Source organism: Mustela nivalis, assembly GCF_964662115.1.
Source record: "Mustela nivalis genome assembly, chromosome: 13".
Lineage (NCBI taxonomy): Eukaryota > Metazoa > Chordata > Mammalia > Carnivora > Mustelidae > Mustela > Mustela nivalis.
Window position 1 is genome coordinate 36,387,102 of NC_139032.1, and position 11,039 is coordinate 36,398,140.

The 11,039-nt window shown below is 36.1% G+C and overlaps 1 pseudogene across 1 annotated transcript; it reads right to left on the reverse strand.

The window, feature by feature from the left end:
- Positions 1–10,217: 10,217 nt before the first annotated feature.
- LOC309846958 (large ribosomal subunit protein uL23 pseudogene) lies at positions 10,218–10,705 on the reverse strand (annotated as a pseudogene). Its single transcript has one exon. The product of its transcript is annotated as a large ribosomal subunit protein uL23 pseudogene (transcript).
- Positions 10,706–11,039: the final 334 nt, after the last annotated feature.

Genomic DNA, 11,039 nt, shown 5'->3' on the forward strand with positions numbered 1-11,039 from the left:
TGAAATCATTCAGACTGCTGCAGTTATCTGGTGCTAGACGGTAGCTGGATGGTCTTAGACGATCTCATTCATACAGGTGTGGAGTTTGTATTGGTGTGTTTCTCTCTTCATGAGTCTTCAATTCTCAAGGAAGCTAGGCTTTTTCACATGAGGGTGTTAGGGTAGAAAGAGTCAAGATTGGATGCTTTAACACCTTTTAAGGTTTATGCTATAATCTTTGTAGAATTTTATAAATTAAACCAAGTCATAAATCCAGCTCAGATTCAATGGGGTAGAGAAAAAGATTTCATACCTTGAAGCAAGATGGTGTAATTACTGAAGACAGGTGGTTCTTACTAAAGATAGGCTTTATGAAAAGCATCAAGTAATGATCACCCTTACTTGGTAAGTCAGCTTTTGTTTTTGTTTTTGACAGAGAGAGATCACAAGTAGTCAGAGAGGCAGGAGGGGGGGGCGGGGGGATCAGGCTCCCTGCTGAGCAGAAAGCCCGATGTGGGGCTCAATCCCAGGACCCTGGGATCATGACCTGAGCAGAAGGCAGAGGCTTTAACCCACTGAGCCACCCAGGCGCCCCTGTTTTTGTTTTTGAATAGACAAATATATACTCTTAAAAAGACAAGATATTTCTGGAATATCTCATTGTGTAAATATAGCTCATATTACTGCTTGTGAGGTTACCGTGTAGCATCCTGTATCTGTTTCTTATGGCTACTGTAACAAATTTCCACAACCTGGTGGAGCAGAAACATAACCTTAGTGCAACAGAAATTTCTTCTTTATTTCTGTCTAGTAGCAAATCACTGGGGTAATATCAAGCTGTTGGCAAGGTCATGATTTAGAAAAAATAAAAGTTAAAAATATTTGTTGTATAAGCAATACTCCTGATAAAGTGTACAAGCCTTATAGACCATAGACTAAAAACTTGTGTTGGTTTCAAAAGGAAAAAAGTAATACCAATTAGGGCAAAATATTTCCCATTCAAATGATATGGGCTCTCAAACTGGGTAAATTTACATAAGATAACCTGAGACATTGAGCCAGGTGTTCTTTATTTATCACCAACTTCCAAATCCTAACCTTGCCCTGAGATCATGGCAACACATGTTTGAGCAGGAATAGTTCAGCTATAGGGAGATAACTGCTTTCTAAGAATCCCAATACACAAATAAGCTTAACCTGAAAGCAATGTTAATGAGGGTTTTAGAAACGCGGGAACAAAATGGTACAATGGGGATCTGGAAGTCTACCTTTACGGACAAGAGCCTAAAGCTTTCTAAACAGAGAGAAATTTACCTTATTTCGCGAGTTCATGGAATTGGACACCCAAAGCACCATAAAAATCCCTTTTCTATTATGCAAGTACTTTCCCTTTCCCTCACATAAACTCCAAAATCATCTTGTTACAGTATAGGTCAATTCTGTTTCTTAATCAAAAGGTACCTTTAACCAAAAAAGCTTTGACTATTTTCAGAGATACTCTTCAATCCCCTACTTTCTCCTCTGGTGAACTTTCACTGTTAAATGATCATCATTCTTCAGAGACTTTGGTTTTTGTGTGTCTCTCTGTTTGTTTTTCTTCTTTTTTAAAACTTGAATTGCTTTACACCGCACTTTTGTTTTGTTTTAAATTCTTACTTCAGTTTATGATTTGAAGATTTAATCTCACCTAGGTTATATCTTAAGATCTAAGGAGTATGTATGTGCTAGGCTCAGAAGAAGATTAGCATTTATATACTTGGGGATTACCTGGGCGGGAGGAGCAGAAAATTAAATAAAGTACTGTCATGTGAACATATTAATTGTCATAAGGCAAACAAATGTAAAGCAGGAAAAAATAATGACACTTTTAAGTATTGGCAGGATATTGTGAAAGCATATAGAAATGGGGGTTGTTATCGGCTTTAAAATGTCAAGAAACTGTGTTTATGAATGCATTTAAGAGTCCTTTCAGGAAGCCCATAATCTTATACAGATTTTCTTTTTAAAACTCCATTTGTATTTCTTATTATAGCAGAGTCTCTTATTTTGGAAATATATGGGGTATCTGAAGGAAAGTTTAGGAAAATAATTTAAGGAATTCTTTTTTATACTAAAAAAGAAACATGCTTCTACTACTTTAAAATAATCAATAGTTTGGCACTATTATGGGCAAAAGAAGAAAAGAAAGCTAAATGAAAATAAGAGGTCATAAAATTCTATGTTTAATCAGCTGTTACAGACCTGTCCATTTTAATTGTTAAAATAATTAATTATTGCTATGTTCAAATTTAGAACAAAGGCAATTAGCTGCAAATCCAATTTACCTATAGTTATTTTTCCTTCTTTCTCCAAAATACTTCTAAAACAAGATAATCACATACAATTAGTATTCAAAACAAGAGTTTTGCCAAAATATAATTTTGGAAAGCTAGAAGTAGTCTCCAGTATAGTAACTTTAGACTTTTATTGTCATTCTTTCCTCTTTCCCCAGTGCTTCTCCATTTATCCTCTTCATTCTGAATTATCTGTTAACTATTTTTTTTCAACATCTTCTTTAATGAAGTTAGAAATGTTCTCAAATCTGTGTAGAAGTATAAGGAAAGTGCCATACATTTAATGCAATGTAATGAAAATGTGTAGAAAGCAACTCTCAACTAGTATCTTTTTTCAAAAATTTGTTTCAGAGGTAGAATTTTGTGTTTCATCAATTGCATATAACACCTAGTGCTCATTACATCAAGTACCCTCCTTAATGCCCATTGCCCAATTATCCCTCCACCTCTCCCCTCCCCCCGAACAATCCTTAGTTTGTTTCCAAAGGTTCAGCATCATTTATGGTTTGCCTCACTCTCAATATTCATTTTATTTTATTTTTCCCCTCCTTCCTCTATGGTCATCTGTTTTTTTTTTTTTTCCCTTAAATTCTACATATGAGTGAAATTGTATAGTTTTGTCTTTATCTGACTGACTTCATTCTTTTTGATGGCTGAGTAATATTCCATTGCATATAATACACCTTCTTCTTTATCAATTCATCTGTTGATGGGCATCTGGGCTCTTTCCATAGCTTAGCTATTGTGGGCATTGTTGTTATAAACCTTGGGGTGCATGTGCTCCTTTGAATCACTGTGTTTTTATCCTTTGGATAAATACCAAATAATGCAAGTGCTAGGTCAGAGGGTAGCTCTATTTTTAACTTTTTGAGGAACCTCCATACTGTTTTCTAGAGTGGCTGTGCCAGTTTGCATTTCCATTGATGGTGTAAGAAGGTTTCCATTTCTCCACATCCTTGCCAACATCTGTTGTTTCCCAAGTTGTTGATTTTAGCCATTCTGACCAGTATGAGGTTTTATCTTATTGTGGCTTTGATTTGTATTTCCCTGATGCTGAGTGATGTTGAGCATTTCTTCATGTATCTGCTGGCCTAATAGCAATAGATGTATACAACAAAATTCAACTCAGAAATGAAATGGGACAAACTACTTATACATGCAATAACATGGATGAATCTCCAAAGTATTAACTTAAATGAAAGTAGCCAGACATGAAAGTCTGCTTGTAAGCTTCCATTTTTATGATATTGTTAAAACTCAAAGCAGTGATAGAAATCAAATCAGTGGTTGCCAAAGGCTGGGTGTGGAGATAGAGGATTTACTACAAAAGAGCAAGAAGAGAACTCTGTGGGAAGATAAAAATATATTCTACCTTGATTATAGTAGTTTTTCTATAAGTGTGTACATTCATCAAAAATAACTAAATTATGGAGCACCTCCATGGTTCAGTCAGTTAAGTTCTGCCTTTGGCTCAAGGTCATGAACTTCAGGTCCTGGGATCAAGTTCTGCATCTGGTTGCTTGCTCAGCAGGGATTCTGCTTCTCTTTAAATCTCTCCATTTATTCCTCCGCATGGCTCATGCTCTCTCTCTCTCTCTCAAATAAATAAATAATATCTTAAAAAAATCATAACTAAAATATATAGCCTAAAATGGTGAACTTTACTCTGTGAAAAACATACTTCAATAATCATGACTTATACCAACATACAAGTTATACAATTATTGTCTAGCCTTAGTTAGCTGAGGATCACAATTTGCCTCTAAGTTTTGTAAACCCAGTGTAGAGATTAAAATAGTGTCAGTTACAAAGTCTTCAACGTCTTTGAAGATACTATGAAGAGAAATGATCAGAGCAAGGGCATAATTTAGAGGTGGGGTAAAGCACTATTTTTTAATATAGCATATTCATCATAGGTTGGTGATTCTGAAATTGAGTAAATACTTCACAATACCAGTTATATGAGTTACAAGCTTGAAGCACAACATTTAAGCAAGAGTAACTAGTGCCTGGATTGTCCTCTCACTGGTATAGAGATTCTGAAATGATATACCTAAATGTATTCAGAACTCTAGAGAGCTATATATATCCTTTGATGCATATAAAATAACTTATTTAAGGGTCATTTAGAATTTGTATTGCCAACTAGGTCTTGTCAATGTGAATTTTGTCAGCTACCCCTTTGTAAATTCATTCTAGTTTCTACAGACCTTTCTTTGTCAAATTGCTTTCACAAAAGATCACACCTTATTCAGTTCCTCTGTAGAGTAATTTAGTACATTGAGTAAAAAGGAAATGAAGGATCTACATTTTAGAATCACATTATTTTGTTCAGATTCTAGAAAATATTCTTTGTAGAAACACTTCTTCACTCTGGCTCCCTCATTTCCTACTTGAAACCTTGGAAAAGGCACTTAGCCCTGGTATGTCTCAATTTCATCACATGAAAATGGAGCTGATAAGAGCACCTCCCTCATAAAGTTCTACTTTAGTAGTTAAATTAGTAGCTACATATAAAGTGTTTACAGCATGCTGGCAAAAAACACTGTGAGTGTTAGTTGCTGCTACTATGGCTCTTAAACCCATTCCTAGATGACCAGAACATTCCAGAGAAAACAGAATTTCTATTACCTCTCTTTAAATTCTGGGTACCCTTTATTGTCTTATCACCTCCCATTAGAAAAGATGTAAATGTTAATCTATGGCAATAAGTAGTATCATACCTGTAATGCATGCAAAGCAAATGCCTTAAAGGAAAAATTTATATTAAAAATAAGAAAAACTCAGTCAACAATCTGAATATAACATATTATGTTAGGCACCTTATGATCAAAATGTAAGGAAACACACATGCATACAGGAACAGAAATAAAACTTGCAGTGTGTTGCCAAAGAGCTAAGCATGTGAAGTTGAATGGTTGCACTCTCCTCCTACCCCACTACCACGCTAGGCTCTAGCCTGATATATTTTTTTTTCTTTTTTCTTTCTTTCAATGCGTTCCATTTAGGATGACTTATTTTAACCTTTGATAAAACACAGGATCTAATGAAAATCTAGCCATTAAGAAAACTGGGTGGGAATTAAAACAGGTTTAAGATACGATAGCAGCCATGTAAGTTGAAGATATGAATGGATTCTCACAGGAGAATATTTGATAGACCTGCATCCCTTTCTCTGACAGGACATTAAAACTGCCTGAGCAATGCCATAGGAGGCATTATACTCTCCATAATTTCATAGTTTTACATTAGACAAATTCATGCTTCATTTCCTATAGGGAAATTTATCTCTGTAAAAAATAAGGGATGTTATGGCTTCATTATTACACTGAGGAAATCAGCCCGTTGAAGGAATTAGTGATCTTCCCATTTGACACAATTTGACACAGAGAAATACAGGAATGTAAGAATGAATTTCACCAGTCAATAGTCTTTGTTTTGGGAGAAGTTTCAGGAAGAGTAGACACCTGAATGCTTATAGGGGAGATAAGTGGTAAACTGAAACCTATAGTTTATGGTAAAGAATTTTTCATCAGAAACCTAGTGGGTCATGGTAGGAATGGGTCTATAAAGAAGGCATAGAGAGAGTAGAGAAACAACAACTGGAGAGAAGACCAAGATAATCAAAGAACAACAACGATAACAAAAAACCCAGAGAAGCGGGGCGCCTGGGTGGCTCAGTGGGTTAAGCCGCTGCCTTCGGCTCAGGTCATGATCTCAGGGTCCCGGGATCAAGTCCCACATCGGGCTCTCTGCTCAGCAGGGAGCCTGCTTCCTTCTCTCTCTCTCTCTCTGCCTGCCTCTCAGTGTACTTGTAATTTCTCTCTGTCAAATAAATAAAATCTTTAAAAAAAAAAAAAAAAACCCAGAGAAGCTTAAGACATCTCAGAATATCAATAAAATATTACCTAACCTTCCAATGGAATATAAATTCTGTTTCTTTTTTTTTTTTAAAGATTTTATTTATTTATTTGACAGAGAGAAATCACAAGTAGATGGAGAGGCAGGCAGAGAGAGAGAGAGAGAGAGAGGGAAGCAGGCTCCCTGCCGAGCAGAGAGCCCGATGCGGGCCTCGATCCCAGGACCCTGAGATCATGACCTGAGCCGAAAGCAGCGGCTTAACCCACTGAGCCACCCAGGCGCCCTAAATTCTGTTTCTTAATCTCAAAAATATTGGAACTTACTTGACACTTACGGATAATTCACGCTTTTAAAATTGTTTCTTCTATCTATATATCTTTAATTCGTTAATTGAATAAAATAAATTATCTTGCCTTTAATGAATATGTTATGTTAAAAATATCACTCTCATATTGATACATATAATTTTTCTTAAAAATAAAAATATTTGAAGGAATTGACTTCTCACAAATTAAATCCATAAAAAGAATTAGTAATAATTCTTCAATATGATGATTTCAAGTACAATAATGCTGACTGATCAGATTATATGCTGAGCACAAAAGGAATAGTGGTCAGGGATGAATGCTAGTGCCTGAAAGGCAGAGAGAGTGAGGCTGCACCTTACAACTGATGGCCAAGTATGAGCAGCTCTAACAAATGGAGTACAGTAATAGAAGCTGAAAGTTGTAATGATTGCCTGAAGAGGTGGGTCAGAAAAGATTCACAGGACATTTGATGCTTAAAGGCATTAGCATTATGGACATAATTGGAAAAAACGAGAGGCAAGATCCATTACAGGACTGTTAGAGGCAAGGACAAAGGAAACATTGAAAGGATAAAATGAAATTTCATTTTCGCTGATGGTGCTTAATCAAAACTTTGAAAGCAGATAAACAACTGGAGAGGTTTACTTAACAATACGTCTATTCTCCAGTAGATTAATATGCCTCTTTAGTTCTCAAAGGTAGAAAAATAGATGTTGAAATGGCAAAAGTAAATTATATGAATTCATTCTGTCTAATGAATGACAATTTCTTTTCTCTTATAACAATATGTCTCTTTTCAAAATCAGTTTGAATGTTATAATTGCAAATGTAATATACAGTGTGGCATATATGTTCAACTGATCATTGTTTATAATTCACAATTGTCCTTAAAATTGATTGGTTCAAATTTAGCTAAATAAAGTTCACAGAGTTAAAAGAAGGTAATCCATTATATTGAAGTAAGATACTAACACAGACCTATCATTTTCCCCATTCTTTCCACCTGCTCTTCCTCCTCCTCTTCCTTTTTTAGCCTTTAAAAACCTCTTTTTCATTTTATAGCAGAGTTAAGGTTCTGGGACTTTCTTTTTTTTAAGATTTTATTAATTTATTTGAGAGAGAGAGAGAGAACAAGCACAGGGGTAGGAGCAGCGGGAGAGGGAGCAAGAGAAGCAGACTCTCCACTGACTGTGGAGCCCAACTCAGGGCTCGATCCCAGGATCTTGAGATCATAACTTGAGCTGAAGGCGGCCACTTAACCAACTGAGCCACCTAGGCACCCCTGGAACTTCTTTTTAATTTTTATTTATTTGTTTATCTGTTTATTTATTTTTAGAGAGAGGGAGACAGTGTGAGAGTGGGGAGGGGGCAGATGAAGAAGGACAATGAGAGAGAATCCCAAGCATGCTCCGCCCTCACTGTGGAGCCTGACATGGGGCTCAGTCTCATGACCCTGAGATCATGACCTGAGCTGAAATCCAGAGTCAGAGACTTAATTGACTGAACCACCGAGGCACCCCCAGGTTCTGAAACTTCTTAAAATCAATGCACTGCTTACAATATGCTCTATCTGAACTGGTTCCTATTTGCCTTATATTACACAGATCCTTGTTTATTTCTTAAAACAAATATATGGCCTCAGGAACTCTATTTCTTGTGTATAATTAGTTATTTCTAACATATGATATTTATTACCCATGAATCAAATTTTCCTATTTCCACCTTCCCAAAAAATCTATACATAATGATGGCATAAGCTTATAAATAATCAATATGGACAGATGGATATTTATGGAAGGTCTGACATACTCCTGTGATACTACCTACCACTCTTCTCTCATCTACTGGGGAGTTTTAGACATCAGCCCCTATTATTTTATTTTCTAATCAAGGACACAATGTAGGGTACAGAAATAGAGAGATCCCAGTAAGTATGAGGCAGTTAAGTGTGGACTCTTCACAGGTCATCACCAGATTCTCACAAATACTTTAGGAGTTAAGTGTGTATTTTCCTTATTTTTCTGATGTGAGTGATATAATATTTAATACTTACACTTGGAGATTAAATAGTTTTGCGTTAGTCTTCAAGCCAGTAAAGAGCAATACTGAAATTCAATTTCTGGGCAGTATGTTTCCCGACAGATTTTGGCCAAATGATAAGTACCCAGGTGAAAGAAGCCCAGACAGTGAGAGAAGTAAATGTGTTTTTGAATAAAGATAGGATTTTAGACTGGGAAAGAGAAGATGCATGACGGAAATGACAACATTTCTCAAAATTTTAGTCCTTTTCTATTGAAATGAATTTAGTGAAATATATGATACTTCTGAGGACAAAGCCACAGCCTCCCCAGGCTGAGTTTACAAAAAGACTTTGGCTCATTATAAAAAGAATGTTCCCACAATCAAGCCATACCATCCCAGCTTCCTTAGAAAGTAGAAGCTTCTCTACCACTAGACTATTCAAACAGTGGCTGCTGACAATACGTCATTCATGTAATTGAACAGATTCCAGCTTTTGATAGGAGCTGAATCTGGGTCCCCTTTCCACTGCAGGTGCTACAATTTAAATACAGGACTGGCTTTAGAAATGATGCTAAATAAAATGAAGAGACAATTAAGCATTTTTAAAATGTTGCTTTCATGATGATTTATATTTCTTTTTAAAACATGTATAGTTATTCAAATTTTCCTTCGATTGCCTGATTCAAATTGCCATTCTGAGAGTTAAATGCTATAGCACCTGGCTGTCTACTTCCAAGAATTCACATGGATATATGTACATACAAGTGAAGAGATAATATGTGCTAATTCTATGCTAATATATGTCACATTTTAATCTTTTACAGGCAATCTAACCTAAGAGAAATTGTTTTCAACCTCTGAAATCTATCCATTTATCTCTGTGTATATGCATCTATATATATGTGTACATATAATTTCAGGATATTTTGGAAGATGACTTTTAATTTGTTTAGTACACCAGAGTGGAGGGATACTGTTGACTCAAACCCAAGTGAGTTCCTGAGTTCCTGAAAAATCTAGCTCCTATGTACTATCTTCCATTTCCTATATGTGGATTGTGAGATTTTAGAGGGAATAGTCTATGTACTATTGGTTTTTGCCTTACAGCTTGGTGGCCCTCACATAAAAGGTACTCAGTAAATCACTTATCAATAAGTTGAAAGCTGCTTAAAATTAACTAGCTTTCTCGGGGTTCAAAGAAAATAAATGTAACACCAACTAATGCTAGATTTATAGATATTTTATATTATGGTTGTTAGCTCTGGGTATATAGCAGGACACTTGCTGGAGGTTTTGGGACATTATCAATGACATTATGTTTATTTTAATTCCAATATAGTTAATATACAGTGTTAGCTTCAGGTGTACAATATAGTGATTCAACAAATCTCTATGTTACTCAGAGATCATCATGATAAGTATACTCTTTAATCCCTATTACCTATTTCAGACTTGAGAATCGCGTTTACTGACAGGCATGTAGTTATTTACAGACAAGGGACTGGCCACGCTCTACGGATACAGAACTATCACTTATTCTAGTACGTTAAGAACCACAGTTCCCTAATGGGAAAAAGATTCTTCCTCTCACTATCAACAATTATCTTTGGTATATGCACAAAACTAAAATGGGAAAAAATTGTTTTTTTTTTTGTTTGTTTTTTTTTTTAATCACGAAAAAACTGTATTTAGATTTAGCCAGCTGGACTCAGTTTTAGATGATCCCAATTTTGTTGGCAACATCCAAAGCATCATAGTCAGGAGCCAGCCAAACGTATGCCTTCTTCTCTCCATCAGGCCTGATTAAGGTGTTGACCTTGGCTACATCAATGTCATAGAGCTTCTTCACAGCCTGTGTGACCTGGTGCTTGTTGGCCTTGACATTCACAATGAGCACAAGTGTGTTGTTGTCTTCTATTTTCTTCACGGCTGACTCAGTAGTCAGGGGGAACTTGAGGATGGCATAGTGGTCAAGCTTGTTTCTCCTGGGGGCGCTCTTTCGAGGGTATTTGGGTTGCCTTCGGAGACGCAGAGTCTTGGGTCGTGGGAACGTAGGTGATGTGCGGATCTTCTTTTTTTTGTGACTGTGGACGCCTTTCAGCACCGCTTTCTTGGCTTTCAAAGCCTTTGCTTTGGCTTCGGCTTTGGGAGGGACAGGGGCTTCCTTCTTAGCTTTCGGCGCCATCTTCCGGGAAAAAATTGTTTTTATATATGTCTGTGATGGTACAGAATCACCCCATAATATAAATGTCTCAGTCTAGTCTGGTAATAACATATAATTAAAATAGATGAGTTCAACCTAAGTTTCACTGCTATTTTGCTAACTCACAAATTATCAAGAGTGGAGAAAACAAATTTATAGGCACTCAGTTGAAAATAATTCTATCATTTCTATCCCTGTCTCACTCATTTGTAGAATGTGATGGCAAAATCTGCAAACTCAAATGCATCCTCTTCCTCCCCGAACTCTCAATAAAATAGTGAAAAAAGTAAAATTGTTCTAGATTAGGGTGAGCATATTTCCAATTTACCAGCT